The 20,615-nt window shown below is 39.6% G+C and overlaps 1 protein-coding gene across 2 annotated transcripts in view; it reads right to left on the minus strand.

Annotated features, from left to right (window-relative positions):
• Window positions 1-20,226, minus strand: part of tbl1xr1a (TBL1X/Y related 1a) — a 66,437-nt gene extending 46,211 nt beyond the window's left edge. For both annotated transcript variants that reach the window (XM_017304449.1, XM_008407817.2), the window contains exon 1: window positions 19,906-20,226. The gene's annotated coding sequence lies outside the window, so the exon portion shown is untranslated. The remainder of the gene's footprint in view (window positions 1-19,905) is intronic.
• Window positions 20,227-20,615: the final 389 nt, after the last annotated feature.

A 20,615-nucleotide genomic window follows, 5' to 3' on the forward strand; every position in this document is an offset into this window, starting at 1 on the left:
TGTGTGTGTGTGTGTGTGTGTGTGTGTTTGTGTGTGTGTGCGTGCCAAAAGTGTTTCGTGAATGAAAGTGAAGATGGATGGTTTTTGTAAGCAAGTCACTACAATAATCTGAGTGGCATCATTTTTCGATGTAGTCTGTGTGTGTCTGGCCAGCAAGAAGCCTACAGTCACTTCGGCTTTACACCAACTCTGCATTTTCAGACTTTTTCTGAGGTAGATAAGATCAGTAGATAAGGTCAGCTTTTCACATGTAGTAAATATCGTGATCACCTAAAATTAAGAAAATCGGGTCAATTTATTAGTGCACTGACAATTACCATAGCAAACTGTCTGCATCTAATTCGTTTGCAGCTCAGTTTCTCTTGGTGCTCATGGAATGGATTACTGCCTCTCCTCTCAGGCAGAACATTCCACCTTGTGCAGATTATTCTTTTAAACCAGGTGATCTGAGAAAGCATGGAAACACTGTTAGAAATGTAAGGAGAGCTTCAGAATTTACAGAGTCTTCTTTGTCAGATGTTTGATTAGGAGACAGATTACTTGTCTGGATCAGGAAAAGAAAACGGGACTTTTAGCACGAATCTCTGGAAGAGATTTCAGGTTATTAATACTGAAACTCTTCGAGTTCAAAACAATCTTCTTAACATACTCATTTATTTTAAACCAAGAAAGTTCTGCTTTCTGTATCAAAGCTCAGCTCTCTGGGTGATGTGCTGCCTCTGCTCAACTTGTGTCAGTACTGCGTGCTGTTGACAAATGGTGTAAAACAGCAGTCTACTGCTGTTTTTGTGTATGGCTGGGCTTGTTTAAATAGCTTTGCTTCGTGTACCATTATCCAAGGAGGGCGCCTCGCTCCACAAAAAAGATCATAGCATATATAAGGTTCTGTACCTACCTGGTGACTCTTATACTTTTGTATAGTTTACAAATTGAACTAAGTTTAACATTTGCTTGGCTTGCGCAGGCTCATTGCAAACTCTCAAAATCACCAACACCAAAGTTGACAAAACCAGGACAAAAACACCCGCTTTCTACTCTGTGTCACCAATGGTCAGGTGAGGGACAGACAGAGAGCGCATAACACTGCCATGTGCACCAGGTACACATGGCAGTGGTATAAGTTGAAATACCCAAGATTGTTTGTGCCCTAACCCTGACATGCAGCAAAAATCCAGTCCTCACCTGTTTTGGATGACTGACAGGAAATACCCCATTTAATGAAAACACTGTAAAAGAAGATGAACTCACCTCACAAACTGCCCATATGAAATACATTTAAAGAGATGGTATTTGTGGAGTTACAGAAACATTTATAAGTAGAATTCGCATGTTGACAACTTTTTACACAAGATGGATGCACTTTGGATAACACCTTAGGAATCATGACCAACAAGAAAATGGGTCTTCATTAAACCAACATCAAGCTCAAAATGGAGCACAGAATTGGAGAAACTTCAAACAGGAAAACGTCTGAGGTAATAAAGCAATAATATGGGTATCTTTCATGCTAAGTTCACCAAGGAACTGTCCCGACTGCAGGGGACAAAGACTGAGAACATGACTACACCTGCTTTCAGGCTCATTTAGGGGCAAATAAATATTCCAAGAAAAACCAACACAAGAGTTAACCCTACTGCAGTTATCTTCTTCAGAGTTCTGACCCTTGTTTAGGAATAACTGCGGAGCTATTTCTTTTCTCATCCTAAAACATCTGATAGGCCTCCCTTTGTTGACACTGTGGATATTCCTATATAATTCCTAAAATAGAGTCCAAATGAAAAAACACAAGGGAATTGTAGCAAATTTGTTTGTTTTACATATTTAAACCATATCTATGAGATATAATCCCTTTGAGTGAAGCAAAGTCTTTTCAGGTACTAATTGCATCTCATTGGGCAGAAAATGGGCCTTAGTCACTTTTGGCAGAAAAACGTGACTCTTTTTAGGACTTTTTGGCAGTTTTATGGTGTGACATAGAATGTATTCTACCATACAGTGTATGTACAGAGCATAAATCCGTCACTGAACACTGATCACACAGTGGTTCTAAGTCTGAGGAATCTTAGATAATCCATGAAAAGAACACGATTACTGCAATATGCATGTTGGGCCTTTAGATGGGTAGATATTTATGATAAATGACAAATATCTATAAATAACACTCTCACTGTGAATAAGTGCATCACTCTCATGGGGAGAACATTATACGTTTTAGGGAAGCAAAGGACAAACGAGACGAACCTTTGTTGTATTCTTGGGCATAAAACAATGTTATATTGTCGTTAGCATAATTTCACTAAAAAAAGCTACATTCAAAACGATGCAACACTGTATCAGGCTGAATGCGCTCCCATAGCGCATTACTTCGCGGCAGCTCCCGATCTAACCCCATCACTTCTTGTCACAACACTTGGTTTGTTCCCGCTGTCGGCACTAACCTTGTGAGAACTGCCTCCCAGGCTACTGCTGTGGCAGTTCTCATGAGGCTAGTGACTTAATTCAGTTTGGAGAGGCACAAAAATTCTTTTGAAATTACTAGAATAAGGGACACTTACAGGGAAATTAATAATACAGGAAGACTGAGGAAATCAATGGTAGAATATTGTAGTTTTCTGACCAAAACAGGCAACTTGACTGGTATGTTATAAGCTTGTTAAAGCTACTTAAAACACTGAGGGGTCCTCACATTTTGAAAGTCTGGTATTATGTAGCTACCTCCACCTGAGCCGCCAGGCTTAACATGGAAGTGTGCATGTCTGTTGGAAAATTGACAGCCATGGTGTAAATGGCTTTCAGCAGAGTGTGACCAAGAGGAGACAAGAACTCCCAGAGGACAGACGGAGCATTCTGAAACATCAACCCAAAACACACACTCTCTGGTCAGTGTGTGTTTATTGCTTTCATGAACCGAAAGGAAGCTGCAGAGGAGGCTGGCAGATGACAGCTAGTGTGCTTCAGTTTTACTCATGATGCACCAAATGACCATATTCTACAGAATAAGGCTAGTTTAATCCGCTGAGGTTCCCCTGCCTGCATGTCTCTCTTGGGGTTGTTGTAAATTATTTTAGTGGTCAATAATCTATTGACTATTCTGATCAAGTAATCAAACTTAAAAAATAATAATAATAAAATTGCTGACATTAAATACTGGTAAATTCTGTAATACAAAAAGGATTCATATTGGATATAACATCGGCGCAAAATTCTGCACAACTTACTTTTCTGTAGCTTAGAAAATTTACTTTAATAATATCTTACTTTTTAAGTCAACTTAGACAAAAATAAAATAAAAATAAAGTTCAAATAAAGCTGCAGGCTTACAAAGACATTAAAAAATGTCTACACTCCAGTTTTTAGTTTACATATTCATCTTCAGTCAATTAAAGATGTGAGCTCTCACTTTTCCTGGTCGTTTTGTGTCCATGTAAGCGATGGGATCCGTGGCACCTTTTTAAAATGTAAAAAAACTGCAAACGTAAAAATTGCTGAAAAAAATTTATATTTATAAAATCCATTTTATAAATACAAAACTGTCCTCCAAAATACATAATCAACAAATTATCAAGCTCATTTTAAGTTACCATGCAATTTATTGATTAATTGCTGCAACAGGCTTGACTGAGCGGCATGATCCGATGTCGCCAAGCAGCCAGTACCGGAACATCAGCATGCGCAGAAAGCACCACAATAAAAAAGGAACTATAAAAATTGAGGAGGGGGAATTTAACCAGCCATGCCTTCATTAGGACTCACTTATTTTTGCAGAATGTCTGGGAACTCAGGACTTGATATTAGCCTCACCGTGTGCAAGGTTCGCAAAATACAAATTGAGCACTTCGGGAACACTGCAGCAGAGCCAAACTACAGCACCTCTAGAACTTAAGATCCCAGAACTTTAACATCTACCTGGACTGTGTGCAGAGTGGATTTCTACTGAATAGTCTGAAACGTTAGACATTTAGATTATACATCCCCTGCAAAATCATGTTTCCATCAAAGTTTTTTTTATGCGCATTTGAAGTATCACATTAGAAAAGGTTCATGGAAACTGCAAAATTCAAAATAACTTCAATTAAAAAAAAAGAAAAAGAAAAGTGTTTACACCCGCTTGAGGCGGTTTTTGGCTTTAGTGCAGTTATTGTACTAAAAGGGAAATGGAATCCATTTCCCAAATAAGTTCTCACCTAGTAAACGTTTACCTTTCATGATGTATCAGCTGTTTTTGCTGTTAGAATCATTAGAATTGCATTTCTTTCTCTTTGTCTCCAGACAACAAGTAACATTGCCATTAATAGTTGACTAGACAAAACAATTATAACTTGCCTGATAGCAACAACATCCAGAAAAGCTACATAAAGACAATAACCTGTGAAGCAGCTCTGAGCTCAGACAGTCCCTGATAGTGACGCAAAACAATTTATCAGAAGACTTCAAGGCACCACCACATTGTGGTGAAGTTCAACTCATCGTGCTGCTTTCTGACATAACAACAAGCATCAATACCATAGCTAGTTTATGGTTCAACAAAACATCAAATCCAGGTCACACTTTCCATCCCACTATCACCTCTCTTAAGAGAATTGGTTTTTCTATGTTGAGAGCAAAATCTCCTGCTGTTAATAGAAAGCCCCCTCATTCATCAAGTCAGATGAAGTGTCAGATAAGAAATAAAAGCTAATGCAGCAGGAAGAGAAGAGAATCAGACAACAGATCTGTTGTCTGATTTGCAAATGAAAGTCTTCCACACAACTAACAATTTCACCGCAGGACTCTTTTTAGAACCGTCAAAAACCAAATTCAAGATTGCATGAAAACAACGCTGGTTAGAATTATTCTAAAAAGCTAACAGAGGAACAATAAAACATTTAGTTCTAGCTCAAGTCATGTAGATGGTACTTTGATGTGAACCACTTACTAAACATTGCTGAAGCCCAACCACTTCCTCCAACAGGACAGTGCAACTCAACACACCACAATCAACAGACAGCAACACCAACCTATCAACAATACCAGCATTCATGAGCTCTAACTTCTTCCAACCTACAACTGGATGCTATTGAGGTTCTGCACATTGCAGTAGAACAGTTCTGTTCATGGTTGTCACAGCTCTGATTATCCCCAAGAACCAGACACCATGTGACTCCCAAACAAGCCTGTTCAGGGTCCACAGTACAATGGTATGGAAGGGTTAGGGTGGACCTACTGGTGTAAAGGGACACAGACAGTGCTGCCTTTAAGACGCAGCTTTCCCTCAGAGCTGCAGTTTCGAAGCTTCCGAGCCCTCCCCAATGACTCCTTCAGACTAGCCAGTATCAATTAGAAAACACCTGGTGGAAGTGAGCATCTACTGAGTTCATTATAGGAGCAACATCTAAGCACATAACTAGTAAAAACGCTGTTCAGAGGTTAACAGACAAGCCATGTTCTGATGACTTCCTGAAGGCAGAACTTCCAAAGTGTTTCTCGAAGAGACAGAAGCCCAATTGCAAGGTATTAAATTACGAAGTCAAATTTCTTTTAAGTCATATTTCATTATGCAACATTTTTATAACAAGTGAAGCTAACAGTTACTTGATGTACTAGAATAGCGGCTCTCAACGTGGGCGGTACCGCCCCCCAGGGGGCGTTCAGAGGACGGCAGGGGGCGCTGGCGGACATTTTTACAAAAGGGGGGCGTTTGGTCTAAGGTAAACTTTACACCTTAAATGCACAACAATGCCAGTTTAGACTTTGAGCAACTTGGTAAAACTGTATTGTGTAACATTAAATCATGCTTGGCTGCAACTGTATCGATGGCAGCTCTTCTTCTATTCAGTGTTTGTAGCTTCATGGCGCAGCTCCGCTCCGCATCAGTTCAGCGTTACACCGGCTGATTACGCTGCTGTGATTCACTTTGTCTGGTATTTATGTAGGCTACATATATTTTTGCAGTTCTGTGATCATGTCAAAGCAGCAATTTATATTAAAAAGTGTTTTATTTCCATTTGAAAGCTGCCCACTTCCATGGAAGGACAACAGAAAATCGCTCTTACAAACATGTAATTACTAAAATCACGATACCTTCACTTTGTATCCCTCTGAAAAATGAACCCATTTAAATACAGAAATCCCTCCATGGGTGATACCACGGTAGAGAGCGTTCATGTTATAGCGTTAACACCAGTGTTGCAAGTGGTCCGACATGAAACGGGTTTGAGGGAACAACGGTACCACAACACTTTTATATTTCAATAATCAGAACACCGAAATTGTTTCCGTTGTTTTAAAAGGTTTATGTCATTCTGCCTTTTCCCCATCGATGTTTCCCGACCGCCCTGCACCTTAGGGGATTAAAAAAAAAAAAAAACTCCGCGCACATTGCGCAAAATTCTGAAACATGAGAAGCGGGCAAAACGTAGCGACGAACTAGATGTGAATTATGGCATAAAAACAGAGAATCCGACGCTGAACAGTGAAAAATCAACACATGATGTGAAACACATGACGATTACTGATGGTCAATAAATGATAATGATTTAGCAACAGGAAAGAAACTAAAGTGGACATAGCAATAAACCAAGAGAGGATAATACTAATCAAATGAAACTAAATGTAAATGAATGAAGAACAAAATGCAAGAATAAACTAAGAAACTAAAGTAATACGGAGGAATAAACTGGTATGGCAAGACCTTTCGAGCAATAATTAATACAGAGGACAGTATGGCAAGAATAAACAGAAACTATTTCCAGATAAAAGGTAAAGTAATATTGTTTAAGTGCCATGGGTAACGGGCGCAACTACACATTATTCAGGTGGATGCGAAAACATAAATCGGCACCCCCCCCACGAAGGAGCGTAGAAACATACGCTCGCCTCCCCAACCCCCCTCCTCCAGACGCCGATACGTTTAGTGCAAAACTCGCTACATTTACCCCGTTATGTGCGCGAGGTGAAGGAGCGTAAGGCGCGCTAAAGTGTACGGGAAAACATAATCGGTGTGCCGATTCAAAACATCTACAATAATGATAGTAACATTAATAATAAAATAATTGTCAGTGGAAAGAAGCCTACAAATTTTTTGGTGGGGGGCGGTGAGGGACCTGGATAAAGGCTAGGGGGGCGCTGGCCTGAAAAAGGTTGAGAAACACTGTGCTAGAAAATGGCAAATACATAATACTCCCCCTTTAAATATCACTTTTGGTCTCAAGTTTAACGTATAAAAGAGATGATAAATCAACACTAATATTTGTTCATATTGGCCTACTTATCAGATAATCCTGATGTGGTTTATACTGTCCAGTAATCTTTGGAGAAAGGAGTGTTTCCAGGTGCTGTCAGACTAAAGCAAAGGGAGCTACAACCCTGCAAATATTGACGCTTCACAGGTGAAAAGGAAAAGGTATAACGTATTCTTCAAAATGTAGGAACTGACCCCGCAGGTTACCACACAGACACACCACACACTCAGAGTTCAGCTGTTCAGAAAACATGTAATAGAGATGCACCAGTTTTAATGGTTTTCACACTGCAGATAAACAGGTTTTTTCAACTTTAAAAAAATGAGTGAATAAACAAAAGAGAAACACCTTTCAGAGCGAATACCACAGGAATTAAAGGAGCATTTACACCAGTCCATTTTTAGTCCGCTTCAATCCAAATTCACTTTGACTAGAACATCTGGTTGGTTTGTGGAGGTGTGAATGTGTGATCAAACTCTGATGTGGATCAAAAAGTGAAATCTGGTCCACCTTAAAACCTGTTTTGGTTTGATCGAAGTGAACATGAATGTGTGCGGCTTGAATGGATTTGTAAATGCCAAGTGGACCAGCGATCGCTCTAAAAGCAGGAAGTGGAGTATAGTGCAGGGCATTCTGGGTAAATACAGCCAAAACAAATGTGCATGTCCAGTGCTAGAGAAACGACTTGTGGTTTTTTCCCCAAAGTCAAATCCTACAAACACTGAAATGTGACACTTCTCCATTTGTTTAGATTTTGTGAAAAATGAAGCTGTGCTCAGTGGCTTGTTCTGAGGTTTTCTTCTTTCCTTCAGCAGTTCCTGTTGCAGCACCACCACAGGCGAGGAGGGGAATAAATACGTTTTTTCAAAGGGTTTGGTTTCAACATTGATCCCCAATGGCACCAAGTCCACCAGACTATCAGGTGAGAAAACATCCAAATTCAAGCTAGTTTGTGAAACTATGCCCTGTGTATCTCTGCTTTATAAACTCAGTTTAAAAACTTCACTGTATTCTGCAGAAAAACTGGAGCCAATAAAAGGGATTCTGAGAATAAAAATAGCTAACTGTGATGGGCTAGTGGGTACAACTTTTACCATTTTCTAATTTGCAGTTACATAAATTGAACACCCACATTTAAAAAATCAACATGAAAACTCTTAATTCAGGGTTTTCATATCCTCCTTGCCATGAGCTCTATGTGTTGCCAACATTTGCTGCCTTCATCCATCACCCCCAACTTGGCACGCTGAATGTAGCATGCCACAGTTTATCTAACAATGTGCTCTGTGTGTGCTAAAAGCATGTGCACATAACACACACATTCAAACAGGGGCATCAATAACATGCTACAACAATTGGGAGCCCACCACCGCAAGTTCACACATAAGGGAATGTTTTCTAGATCTATGTTCATAGAGTTGCTCCACAGCTGCCATTCACACATACATTAGTCAGCAGGAGATTATTGGCTAGAAACTCATTTGGACAACTAGAAATATTACAGAGTAGAATCTGGGAGCAGGGCAGAGGATGCAGGACCTGGATGCAGAGTCAGTCAGCAGTGCACACTATTCTGTTTCTTTATGTGCATTAGGGCTGCAATGGTATCTGTACCGAAAATATCCCATGCCCGGTACACACGCGTGCCAAACAAATACAGCCCAGTTCTCTACCTGAACCCATCCTGAACTCATCCAGAATGTTGATGCATGATCTCTGTGCAGTGTTCTGAAGAGCAACATTAAGAAGTGCCACCAAAACAAAGACAAGACTACCCACTATCACATTCAGGTTTGTCATGCAGCTGCAGAGGAGAAAGAAAGGACGACAGAACCAGAACTTTATGTTGGCGTATTTAAATAGTGTAAGTTATGTAGACCACTCTGCACTGAGCTGAGTTAACTACACACCTGGAACAGAATCAGTCAGCTGAAGCCCAAATCCAGCTGCCTGCAGCAGTCAAACAAACCAAAACACTGCACTTTATCAGATGCAATAACACACTGGTACCGTAAAGCTGCAATATGTAACTTCTATTCTAGTCAGAATAAAAGTTAGCCTTTTATCACCTGAAGAATATTTACAGGATTAAAGGATTAACATCTTAGTAAACTCTAGAGAAACTCATCCATGCGTTTGTCTGTTGCAGTAATCACACTGATTACTGCAGCAGATAACTGACATTGATTACTGCAACAGTTTCTTCACAGGTTTGCCTAAACAGAAAAAATAAATAAATTCTCCAGGTACAGCCGATACAGAACGTTGCTGCCGATGTTCTGACTTAAACCAGGAAGATAGAGCACATCACCCATTTCTAAAGTCCTTCGCTGAGAGAATAGACTTTAAAATATGGTTGATAGACCAAACTAGACAAACACAATACTTTTTATGAGTCATATTCTGTTAACTTTGTATCACAAAAGGACTCTGGCATTTTTGTTCTTAAACCACATTTAAGCCCAGTCACCCACGCTGAATATTAATGTTTCACTCAAATGCACTGATGTCACAAATGAGTCAGATATTGTGTCTTTAAATAGTCAGCTGTAATCCTTATCCAAGCTATGTGAGGGTTTTTTCCAATTCTTTCCAGAAGACCATATAAAGGTTCCGGAAAGTTACATTCCAGACCAAAACGTTCAGGAATCCATTGTGGAAACAGATTTATATGGATAATTACTCTCAGATTGTTTCATAGCAAGTATTTGATAAAGTACTGAACCATCACTCCAAACTTTAAAGAAATGTATTCAACTAGAATGAATTTTAAATCAACTGCACTGATCCAGACTCTTAGAGTGTCCATTTAGGACAGAATACGTGACTAAAAAATGGGATATCATTTTCACTATTAACAGCAGATCTGATTATTCTTTCAGAATGATCATACTTTCTAACTTATAGAGGTGTGCCAATCGATCAGCCAAAAATCATAATCTGCCGATTTCCGTAAAAAAGTATATGATTGGTGATCGCCGATCACGGTCTCTTGTTACCATTCACCAAAACAATCACATTTATCTCACTTCGCAGCTTGCGTGTGCAGCTCATCTCCTCTTTCCTTCACACTGCGCAAGTGCGCAGCAACAAATCCTGTCGTATGGAACTTTAATGCTCTAAGTGAATGGGGAATTTTGCGTGTTGCGGCGGAAAATTACCTCGGGAGTGAAGCACGTCAAAATGCATCACCACAACGAATATAATACATCCATCCATCCATTTTCTTCCGCTCATTGGGGGTCGGGTCGCAGGGGCAGCAGCTTCAGAAGGGAGGCCCAGACTTCCCTCTCCCCAGCCACTTGTTCCAGCTGCTCTGGGGGAACCCCAAGGCGTTCCCAGGCCAGCAGAGAAACATAATCTCTCCAGCGTGCCCGGGGCCTCCTCCCGGTGGGTTGTCCCTTGAACACCTCACCAGGGAGGCATCCAGAAGGCATCCTGACCAAATGCCCGAGCCACCTCGACTGGCTCCTCTCGACATGAAGGGGCAGTGGCTCTACTCCGAGTCCCTCCTGGATGACCGAGCTTCTCACACCATCTCTAAGGGAGAGCCCAGCCACCCTGCGGAGGAAACCCATTTCGGCCGCATGCATCCGTTATCTCGTTCTTTCGGTCATGACCCAAAGCTCATGACCATAGATGAGGGTGGGAACGTAGATTGACCGGTAAATCGAGAGCTTCGCTTTTTGACTCAGCTCTTGTTAAAAAACAAGCACTTGACGGAGTTTGGCTATATCGAGGAACAAAAGGACATACGGAGCGGCCGGTAAAGCAGCACACAACTACCAACACTCACTCGGATTAGCATCACGGTCAGAAAGCTAAACAAATAAACCAAACAATAATTCAAGTCTTCGAGCTGGCAGTGAAAGACGCTGGTTCTGCTCTCGCTTTTGGGCCGCCGCTACACGCTACTGTAGTATTTATTTCACAGACGGAGCGCCACTTCTGCTCCACCGGCAGTGAACTCTCACACCGAACCTCTGCTTAACGCTGCAACATGTAACTTAAGCAAAATAAAAATAGATTTTAGATATGTATTAAAACTTTCGCCGTCCTAACACAAGACAGACAATTTCTGAAAAATAATCATTCTCATCTGCCTACCTGTGTTCTGCGGAATTACTCCACTCAGTTAGAAACAGCCAATCAGAAGCAGCATTAATCAGCTAGTTCTGCCATCAGGAAGTTATAATTTAGTAACTCAGGATTATTTATTTTAATGCAACTTGCATTTGACTTTGAATGAATCTCTCCTTTATTACTTGACATTTGATATAGGCAGATTTGACTAATAATTTATGGAACCGAGACCCTTACTGTTGAATATTATTTTATTGACTGCAGGTTTTTCAGTTGTCCTTTTGACTGAATAACTGCTGTATTGTGCCTGTAAGTATTTTGCATGTTTATGTCTAGATTAGGTGATTTTATTGCCAGATAACTTTTTAATTTTATCTGGCACTTGCCCACTAAGTGCCAGATCACTTAGTATCATTTCTACATAAAGCAAAAAATTAACAGTCAATCCAGGCGATCGGCAGAGATCGGCCTCATTGGTGATCGGTATCGGAATCAGCAGCAAAAAACCTGATCAGAGCATCCCTAATCATAATAAATGATAATAACATTATTTGCATAATACTTTTCTAAGCACTCAAAGACACTTTACATGAATTAAGTAAGGGAAAGCGGAGGAAGGAGAAGTACCCTGGTTCCACCAGAATGTACTTTCTGTCATCAGCATGGCTTCCCTGGGCACACACATGTAGAGAACATAGAAGGATGGCGACACGTTCGGCTTTCTGCAGGTTTCATCAACTCAAATGACCACTATACTCACACCCATTTGCTGCACCCTAATGACTGATTAACATTAATTATAACTGAGGGTAACACGCCAATCTCTGTATGTTCTAGACATATAATGTCAAGCAAAAAATATATTTTTTAGTCTTGATAATCCCACATTTTCAGCTGTATTTCCCTCCATAGTTTCAACTGGTAATACTTGTGTTTGAGCACCACGTTAAAGTCACTAAACCTATGACTTCAGGGTTTGTCTCACAAAAGCTAGCCAGCAAGGGTAAACAGCTAGTTAGCCAGTAGCTGTAACCGCCTCGAGTCACAGAACATTATGATGATGTCACGACCCAAAGAAATGTATGACAGAAATGTCCTGGGAGAAAAAACCTACATAGAATATGGGATTAAATAGTCATTCTGTGGCAAAATTTGACATGTGGTTCACATTTCCAAAGCAAGCTTAATTTTTTATGAATTTAAAACAATTTAGGGCATTAATTTTAGATACATGAGTTTAAGAATTTGTAAGAATGAGTGGACACAAGAGATGCTAATCTTTCAGTGTCTAGCAATGGTTCGATTACAATTTTTAGGGTCACTTTTCAAGTCAGAATCAATTTTTCTATTGAAAAGGTCTAGAAATTCTGTTTAAATTATGTAACTGATAAGAGTAAATAAATAGAACATTCCATTCCATTGTTTTATTGCCCTCTTCAATCTTCTGTAAACCCATCTTTAGGGAACAATTCTGCTCTGCCGCAGAAATCCTCAGCGCAGCAGAGACGCATGCAGTAAGGGGTTACTGGTATATTAAAAAAAACTATTTTATATATATAAAAACAAGCTTAGCCTGAGGCAGGAGGTAAGTAAGCCAGGCTTATAATACACTGGGGGAAACCCTGATAGGTAAGGGTGATTCATGTGTGCCAGGAGATGTGCTCTGTTTGAAAGATGTTATTGAGACGTTTTCATGGACCTTTGCCCACTTTTAGCACACCCAGTGAAGGCAGAGCTGATGAATCCCTGCTGCCTTACAGCTCCAGGAGACTCAATATAGATTATGAAACTTGTTATACAACATTAGTGGATATTTCATCAGGAAAAAAAAAGGGGAAAACTAAAATAATCTGCTCTCATACCAAGTCAATCTTAAGTGTTCACCTTCTGTTGTAATGAATAAAAATCTCTTAATACCTGGAGTGTTTTCTACTTCATCCCGCCACTCTCTTATGTCCTGTCAGTGACTTGTTATGCCTCTACCATTAAAAAAAAAAAAAAAACTACACATCATACGGACTTTTAATTAACTAAATCAAAATTAAGGATTAATGTTTGTTCTATATTTGTTTGTCTCCATTTGTTATTGGGCCTAATGAAGGAAGGTGTTTTCAAGCACTGCACTTAAGCCCATTTTATCTGTCCCTTCACTATTCACAACACCGCCTAGCACCGGTTACATAACCGCACTACTCCAACACGCCTCCTGTGTGATTTATTAAGGCCAAGTAATCACAATGTCCTACATAGATAATGTGACTCAGCTTGCTGATCTGCAGCTCGCCATATTCCTGGGTCCTCACTGCTGCTATCTGCTATATTGATAAACAAGCAAGCACAACACAAATATATACACATATGCATGTATACATACATAGACACACACGCATATATATATATATATTAGAGATGTGCAGATCAGGTTTTTTTCTGCCGATACCGATACCAATCACCCCCCGAGGGACGATTGCCGATACCGATCACATAATTATTATTATTATTTTTATCATAAACACTACCGGTTACATTATGTGGAAAAAGGAACCATGAATTCACCTTAATTTAGACAAAAACTTGTTTTTAATAACTTTTTCCAAGAAGAAAACTGAACAAAAAAGGCATTCTGCAAATTGTACTGCTATCGGTAATACTATCTTTAATAGACTGATAACATATAAAGGCTCTGAAGAGGCTAAATAATGCAAAGAGCCAAAATAAAACTTCTCAACATTTCCAAAAAAATTTAAGTATAAAACTTAACATTAAAAGGCAAATACAGGTTCCATTACAATAAACAATCCAGAGTTACTGAATGAAACCTTCCTGATAACATGGCGGCTAGCTGATTACTGCTAGTTCTGAGTGGCTGTTTCTGACTGAGCGGAGTAATTATGCAGAACAGGGAGGAGATCGATTATTTTTTTAGAGATTATCTGTCTCATGTTAGGACAGCGAAAGTTTTAATACGCATGTAAAATGTATTTTTTAGGTTAGATGCTGCAGCTTTAAGCAGAGGTTCGGTGTGAGAGTCAGTACCAGGTGGAGCAGAAGCGGCGCTCAGTCTGTGAAATATTACTACCTGTAGCGTAGCAGCAGTTCAACAGCGAGATCAGAACCAGCGTCTTACATCGCAGCTTGAAGACTTAAATAATTTTGCGGGTTATTTGTTTGACTTTCTGACCGTCATGCTAATCCGGGTGAGTGTTTGTAGCTGTGCGCTGCTTTACCTGCTATCTGATCCTCCATGTCTTTTTTACTGCAGTGAGCCTCGATGTAGCCAAACTCTGTCAAGTATGGCATTGTTTTATGTCATATTAGCTTCGTTGTGTTGATGCATTTTGACGTGCTTCAATTTTCCGCCGCAACAGGCAAACTTCCCCATTCACTCAGTGCGTTATAGTTCCACATCGCTTAGGAATTGTTGCTGCGCGTTTGCACAGCGTGAAGGAAAGAGGAGACCAGCTGCACAGGCAGGCTGTGAAATGAGAAGCAGGTGATCGGTATCGGCAACAAGAGCCAATGATCGCCGATCACCGATCATGCACTTTTTCACGAAAATCGGCCCGATTATGATCGGTGACCAATCGATCGGCACACCTCTAATATATATATATATATATATATATATATATACGTATATACACATGCATATGTATACCTACAAACACACACACACATTTTATATATATATATATACATACATATATACACGTCTGGTAAAAGGCATCCAAGCATTTCCCCATTTCATATTTGATTGCTTCCATAATGTTGAAGCAGGAGCGAATCTTGAGTTGTTAGAAATGAATGTAGAGGGTTGCTGTTTGAGGACAGGCCGGTAATGTGATCAGCATGTTTTTCCAAAACAGAAAATCAACTCTGGAAAGATCATCAGGGAGATTGATGTCCTCCAGTATCAGTGGCAGTCCTCATGTGTAGCTGTGAGGAATATGGAGAAGAAACTGTTGCCTGGTAAAGACACAGCAGGAGAAAGAGACCCAAATTTGAGGGGTTTTTGGCCCACAAGCGACCCATGTCCAACCGTTTCATAGCAGTAGGAACAGCCAGATCCAGCCTTTTCACCAAAAAAAATTTGTTTGTTTTTTTTATTAATTTCTGCCACTTCCATATATGGAACTAAATTAGACATATACCCCATAGTTTTAAATGCATTTGAATGGTCTTTTTATATTTTATCAAACTTGTACGTAATTGACGTGAGACATGGGTCATAACTCTGAACCAGAAGAAGACAGACGTAAACAATGGCTGAAAATTATATTTATTTTGAAATTTTGAAACATCACATCCCAATCCCATCACTCCTGGTTCTGTCTTCACATCCAAGCAGACTTCTCTACAGAAGCTGCAGTCAATATGCCATTAAACATACTAGTTACGCTTTCTTTTCATTAGCTTCCTTCATGTTGTTATGACCGAGTGACGATAATATACAATTTTAAAATCCATCCGTAGAAAGCTCCATCTATTCCATAAACAGAGTGCTGCCGTTTGACTACGTTCTTTTGTGAACGCGGGTCGTTTTAAGGTCGCAAAGCGTTCACACAAGTCTGCTTGCGGTCGCATTTAATTGCAAGTATTGAAAACCACACAAAAAAATCTGATTTCAGTAAAAAAATAAAACAATCTGAATTGAGCATCAAAACCACCTGTGTGCTTGGTCTGTTAGCCAATCAGCTATCTCCAGGCATCACTTCCCACCCAACTGAAAGAGTTAAAGCAGGAACGTATAAAACAATCCAACTGATCTTCATTCGATTAGAAACTTATGCACAACTATAAAACTCCCCCGGATCTGTTCTCATCCGATGCAGTGGGAGGACATCACACCAAATCCTGCTCTTTCTTTAGATAACATGGAAAATAAAATGAGATTTTCCAGTATGTCATCATTTCCTCCTCCTCCTCCAAACTTGTGAACTCGTAATAATCGTTGCTCTCTGCCATGATCGCTGTGTTTACCACCATGTTGTATATTACACATGGTAAAACAACATGAAGTAGCGGAAGGAGTAGCTCGACTTGGAGTGTCTTGTGGACGGTGAAAGGTGTGTGCAAAAACAAATGTCTGAAAATCACGTGACCACACATTGACACTTCGACTTCAGGCCGACCATGCTGGGCTCTTTAGTCAACACCCTGCCAGCAAGCCAGTATAACCAGTCAAGTACATGTGACTATAACCAAAATATACCTCCTAGCACATCTGTAACAAGAAAAACAGCCTTTTTGTTAATCTAAGCCTTCCTTCGTTGCACTTAGAATACACGCATCAACAGCGGAGGTTCTAGCGAAAGCAAGAGCGCTGTCGTGCAACACAAATAACCTTTCAGCTAAATGAATGTGCTAAGCACTTTAACAGAATTTATTGCAATATTTAACAAAATTTTGAAGCAGATAATTTGCCGAGAAATTTTTTTTTGTATTTTAGTTACCCCAATTATTTGAGAAATTGTTTCAGCTTTTCACAACATTTAAGGTAGGGAGACCAAGACCACGGGATAGTCTGAGTTTTCAGCTGATGCTGATGGGACCAGCTGCGCCCTAACGGGAAAGTACCAAATGGACCTACAATGGGATGGTTTAGGTCCATCCCATTGTAGGTCGGTTGTATATGGGCAACCGACCTTCAATTCGGTACACCATTTTAATAACGGTGTACCAAACCGACCCGACCAGAACCGCACTGCTCAGTGGAAATGAGGCATAACAGTTCATAGTGTCTTACAGGTATAATACCACCTCCCAAGGGGGAGGAGCCCGACCTTATCCACTAGTCTTATCCACCTCTGCCGTGAGAGAGTTGACTGACAGACTCGCCAACCAGGTCATGTCTGCGTAGTTAACTATAGTCACCCGACTGTTGCTAATTTAGCAACTTTGTTGCTATACTTAGTAACTTTTTAGACCAAAAAAAAAAAAAGAATTATTGGCATCTGCAGGTCAGGCTTTTTAAAGATTGGTGATGAGCTAGAAAACTGCCATCAGTGCCCTCTAGGGGTGGTGTTTGATCTTCCCTCTATAGAATTATAAATATCTATTACAGTACCAGGAAATGGTTTGACCCAAATCACATAATAATGTGAGTAACCATCCATCAGCTGTCCTAAAATTGCCAGATTTAAATAAGAAAAAAAAAACTGTATGGCTTTTCCAACAATTATTCACACACGTAGCATTTGTTAGCATTTGTTCCCTTGTAAAATTATGATAATAAATAAACAATATGCAATCTGGTAAGAAATATTACACCCTGCCCTATTTATGTGCTTGTTGAGAAGAACTGAAAAGATTCCCTAAGATAATCTTTCAGTTTACAGCAGTGGTGAGTAATTCATTTTTCCAAAGGGCCACATAGGGAGCCGAGACTGTTGCAAAAGCCCAGATCAATTAGCTCACTGTGCTTTTTAGTGTGAGCTGACATTTGAATGGGTAACTCATGTCTACAATGTGTTGACCAGTGCATTCACTTCTTATGCAAGCACACACACACACCAGACTGTTGAAAATATGGCAGTCAACCTTTTGTGCAAATAAAAGCATTGGAAAATGCAAGCAACTGCATTCAAAATAAAGCAATATATTTATATTTTCATGCAATGATGGTTATTTCATATTTTAAGCTGAGCTCAAATTAGTTTGTTTTTTTCTATCGTTCACAAACAGAATAAAGGTTTCACAAAAATGAGATCTAAGGAATCTTTGAATTATCCTGTTCATATTTGATCAATTTAAAGTATCTTGAGTCTTCAATTAGACATACACAGTTGCAGTCCAGACTCAAAAGTTCAAAGCAGATGCCAACTTCAGTAACATTAACAATTAGCGGCTGACTAGTTGTGGCATTCCCAGAGTGCTTAAATGCAGAATTCCCACCTTGTCTGTCACTGTTACCACGTTAACAGGGCTGGTAGCTTCTTCTGTAATTTCATTACAGAGTTGTAATTCAGCCTGACAGGAAGCCTTTCATAAATGAGTATCGGCACAACAATTCGAAACCTGCTTTCCTACTTTCAGAAGATATAATGATCACAGTTGAATAGCTACACTCCTATTTGTTAATGACTACCACTAGGATATTTAGAAACATCTCAGCCAAAAAATTGGCTAAAATCATCTGGCTTCTTAAAGATTGGTGATCAGCCAGAAAAGTGTCATCAGTGCACACCTATTTCACAAAACATTTCCTTTTACTCCTTTATTTTATTACTCTATTCAAACAATATCTAGTTGTTTTGGGTAGATTGGGTCAAAATCACTAATTTAATAAGAGTTAACTGGCTCAAAAGTTTTAACACCCAAATGAATAGGAAAATGGTATACTAAAACATTTAAAGAAAATAATATGTGCTTAACTTTAACAACTATGTGCTATATGTAATAATTTCTATGACCATTTATTGCTATGAATATACTTAACTACACAAAAAACACAACATATACACAACTGGTTAATTGCATGGGCATGACATTGTTTACAAGTACAATAGCATTACTGAAAGCACAAAATATCACTGTATTAGTATGAGTTGGCAAATGAAGGTGCAAATTGACCGAATAATAGAATACTCACTTTAAACCTCTAAAATCATCAAAATAAAAACAAATGTCCATATCTGCTACATGATCACAACAATTAATGGGTTCGAAATCCACAATGCTGTGGGCTTTAAACACATTCTATTAGTTGGTAACAGAGTTACAGAAGGCTTATCTGGGACTAGTACATTGTGTCACTGAGTTGAGATTCACAAGGTTGGCAAGTGGCCATCTCAGCTGTGTGTGTGTGTGTGTGTGTGTGTGTGTGTGTGTGTGTGTGTGTGTGTGTGTGTGTGTGTTTGAGTACACTTGTGTGTATTCGCCCCTCCCCCACTGCTCTTACAACTTTAAAGCCGCCAATAGCACTGCACTCTAGTAAACTTTCAATCAACCTAAAAGGAAGGTAATTAAGTGGATGGTGAAACTTTTTAGGTCAAAGTGCAACCTTAGTTTAAACTTAAGCAAAGATTAGGAGGTTTTAATGCAAAAAGCAGACAAGGATAACTGTTGTTTTCAAACTGTGAGCTACTAAAAATGTATATTGACACTTGATCATTAAAATGCCTGATATAACATTAAACTGACTTATCTATGAAGACAATGCACACATTAATGCCTTGTGGAAGTCATTCAAATCTTGTAAGTTGAAAAAGCATAAAGTTGCCAAGTACAAGGCCAGCTTGAACACAAGCATTTAATTTGAGAGCAAAACTCCACCAACAGTAACTACATGTTCGAAACATTCTCTAAATGACTGAGGTTAAAAATGACAACAGAGGGTTTCATTTACAGCTAGCAGGAAGGAAGGGCGCGCTCACAAACACAAACCACACGGGAACTGCTCAGCGAACACGTGCACAATACGCGCGCGCCTACTCACGCGCTGATGCTGCCCATCCCCCACACAGAAACAAAATGTTGAAATAAACACCGAAAACAACGTTATAATGCGCCCAAACCTTAACTGGACATTAACACAGGACCGCTGCACATCGGGTTATAAGTTATAACGGTAATAATAAAGCCAAAATATGAAAACACTCACCTAAAGCTCCAAATCACACAAGGGGGGAGGGGGTGCCTTCTCCTCTGTGCTCCTAATATGGAATCTCCTCCACTACCACCGCTGTTTTCAAGCTCTAATTAAACCCCGAAAAGAGCGTTATAACGGCCTTCGGAACAGGTCAACCGGTAGCTGGAATCCCCAGTGAGCGATGTGTTTTGAATATACGGGCATATATAGTGATAAATCCCCTTAAAATTGAGCTGGGTGTACAGTCGGGTCTTGAATGTAGTGTTGCTCGCTAGTAGAGAAAAGAGCCAAACGGTTCCGTAGCAGCCAACGGCTTCAGACTGAAACACAGAGCAGCTGACCTGCCAGGCGAAAATGAGGTAGGCCTGAGCTCTTCTCTGCAGGAAGCACACTCCAGTCACATAAACATCAAAATGGGTGTCGCAGTATGAGAAAGGATTGTGCTGTCAGGCTGGGGGTTGGCGTTAGCTGCTTAACAATAATTTTAAAAAAATATTGTGGTAAAAGCAATTGGCCTTATTTAACACTAAGTAGCCTAAAATCTTTTTTTTATAGTTTTTTTTGGCACTCTATACATTTCTATTAAAACAAAATCTTTACAACTATATGTTTTGGTTTGTGTTTTCTTGTTTACTATTAATTTACATACATTTTATTTTGTTCAGTTTTTTTTTTTACACAAGTAGAAAATAAAATACATACACACACACACACACATATAT

The sequence above is a fragment of the Poecilia reticulata genome, linkage group LG4, assembly GCF_000633615.1.
Source record: "Poecilia reticulata strain Guanapo linkage group LG4, Guppy_female_1.0+MT, whole genome shotgun sequence".
NCBI classification, from domain to species: Eukaryota; Metazoa; Chordata; class Actinopteri; order Cyprinodontiformes; family Poeciliidae; genus Poecilia; species Poecilia reticulata.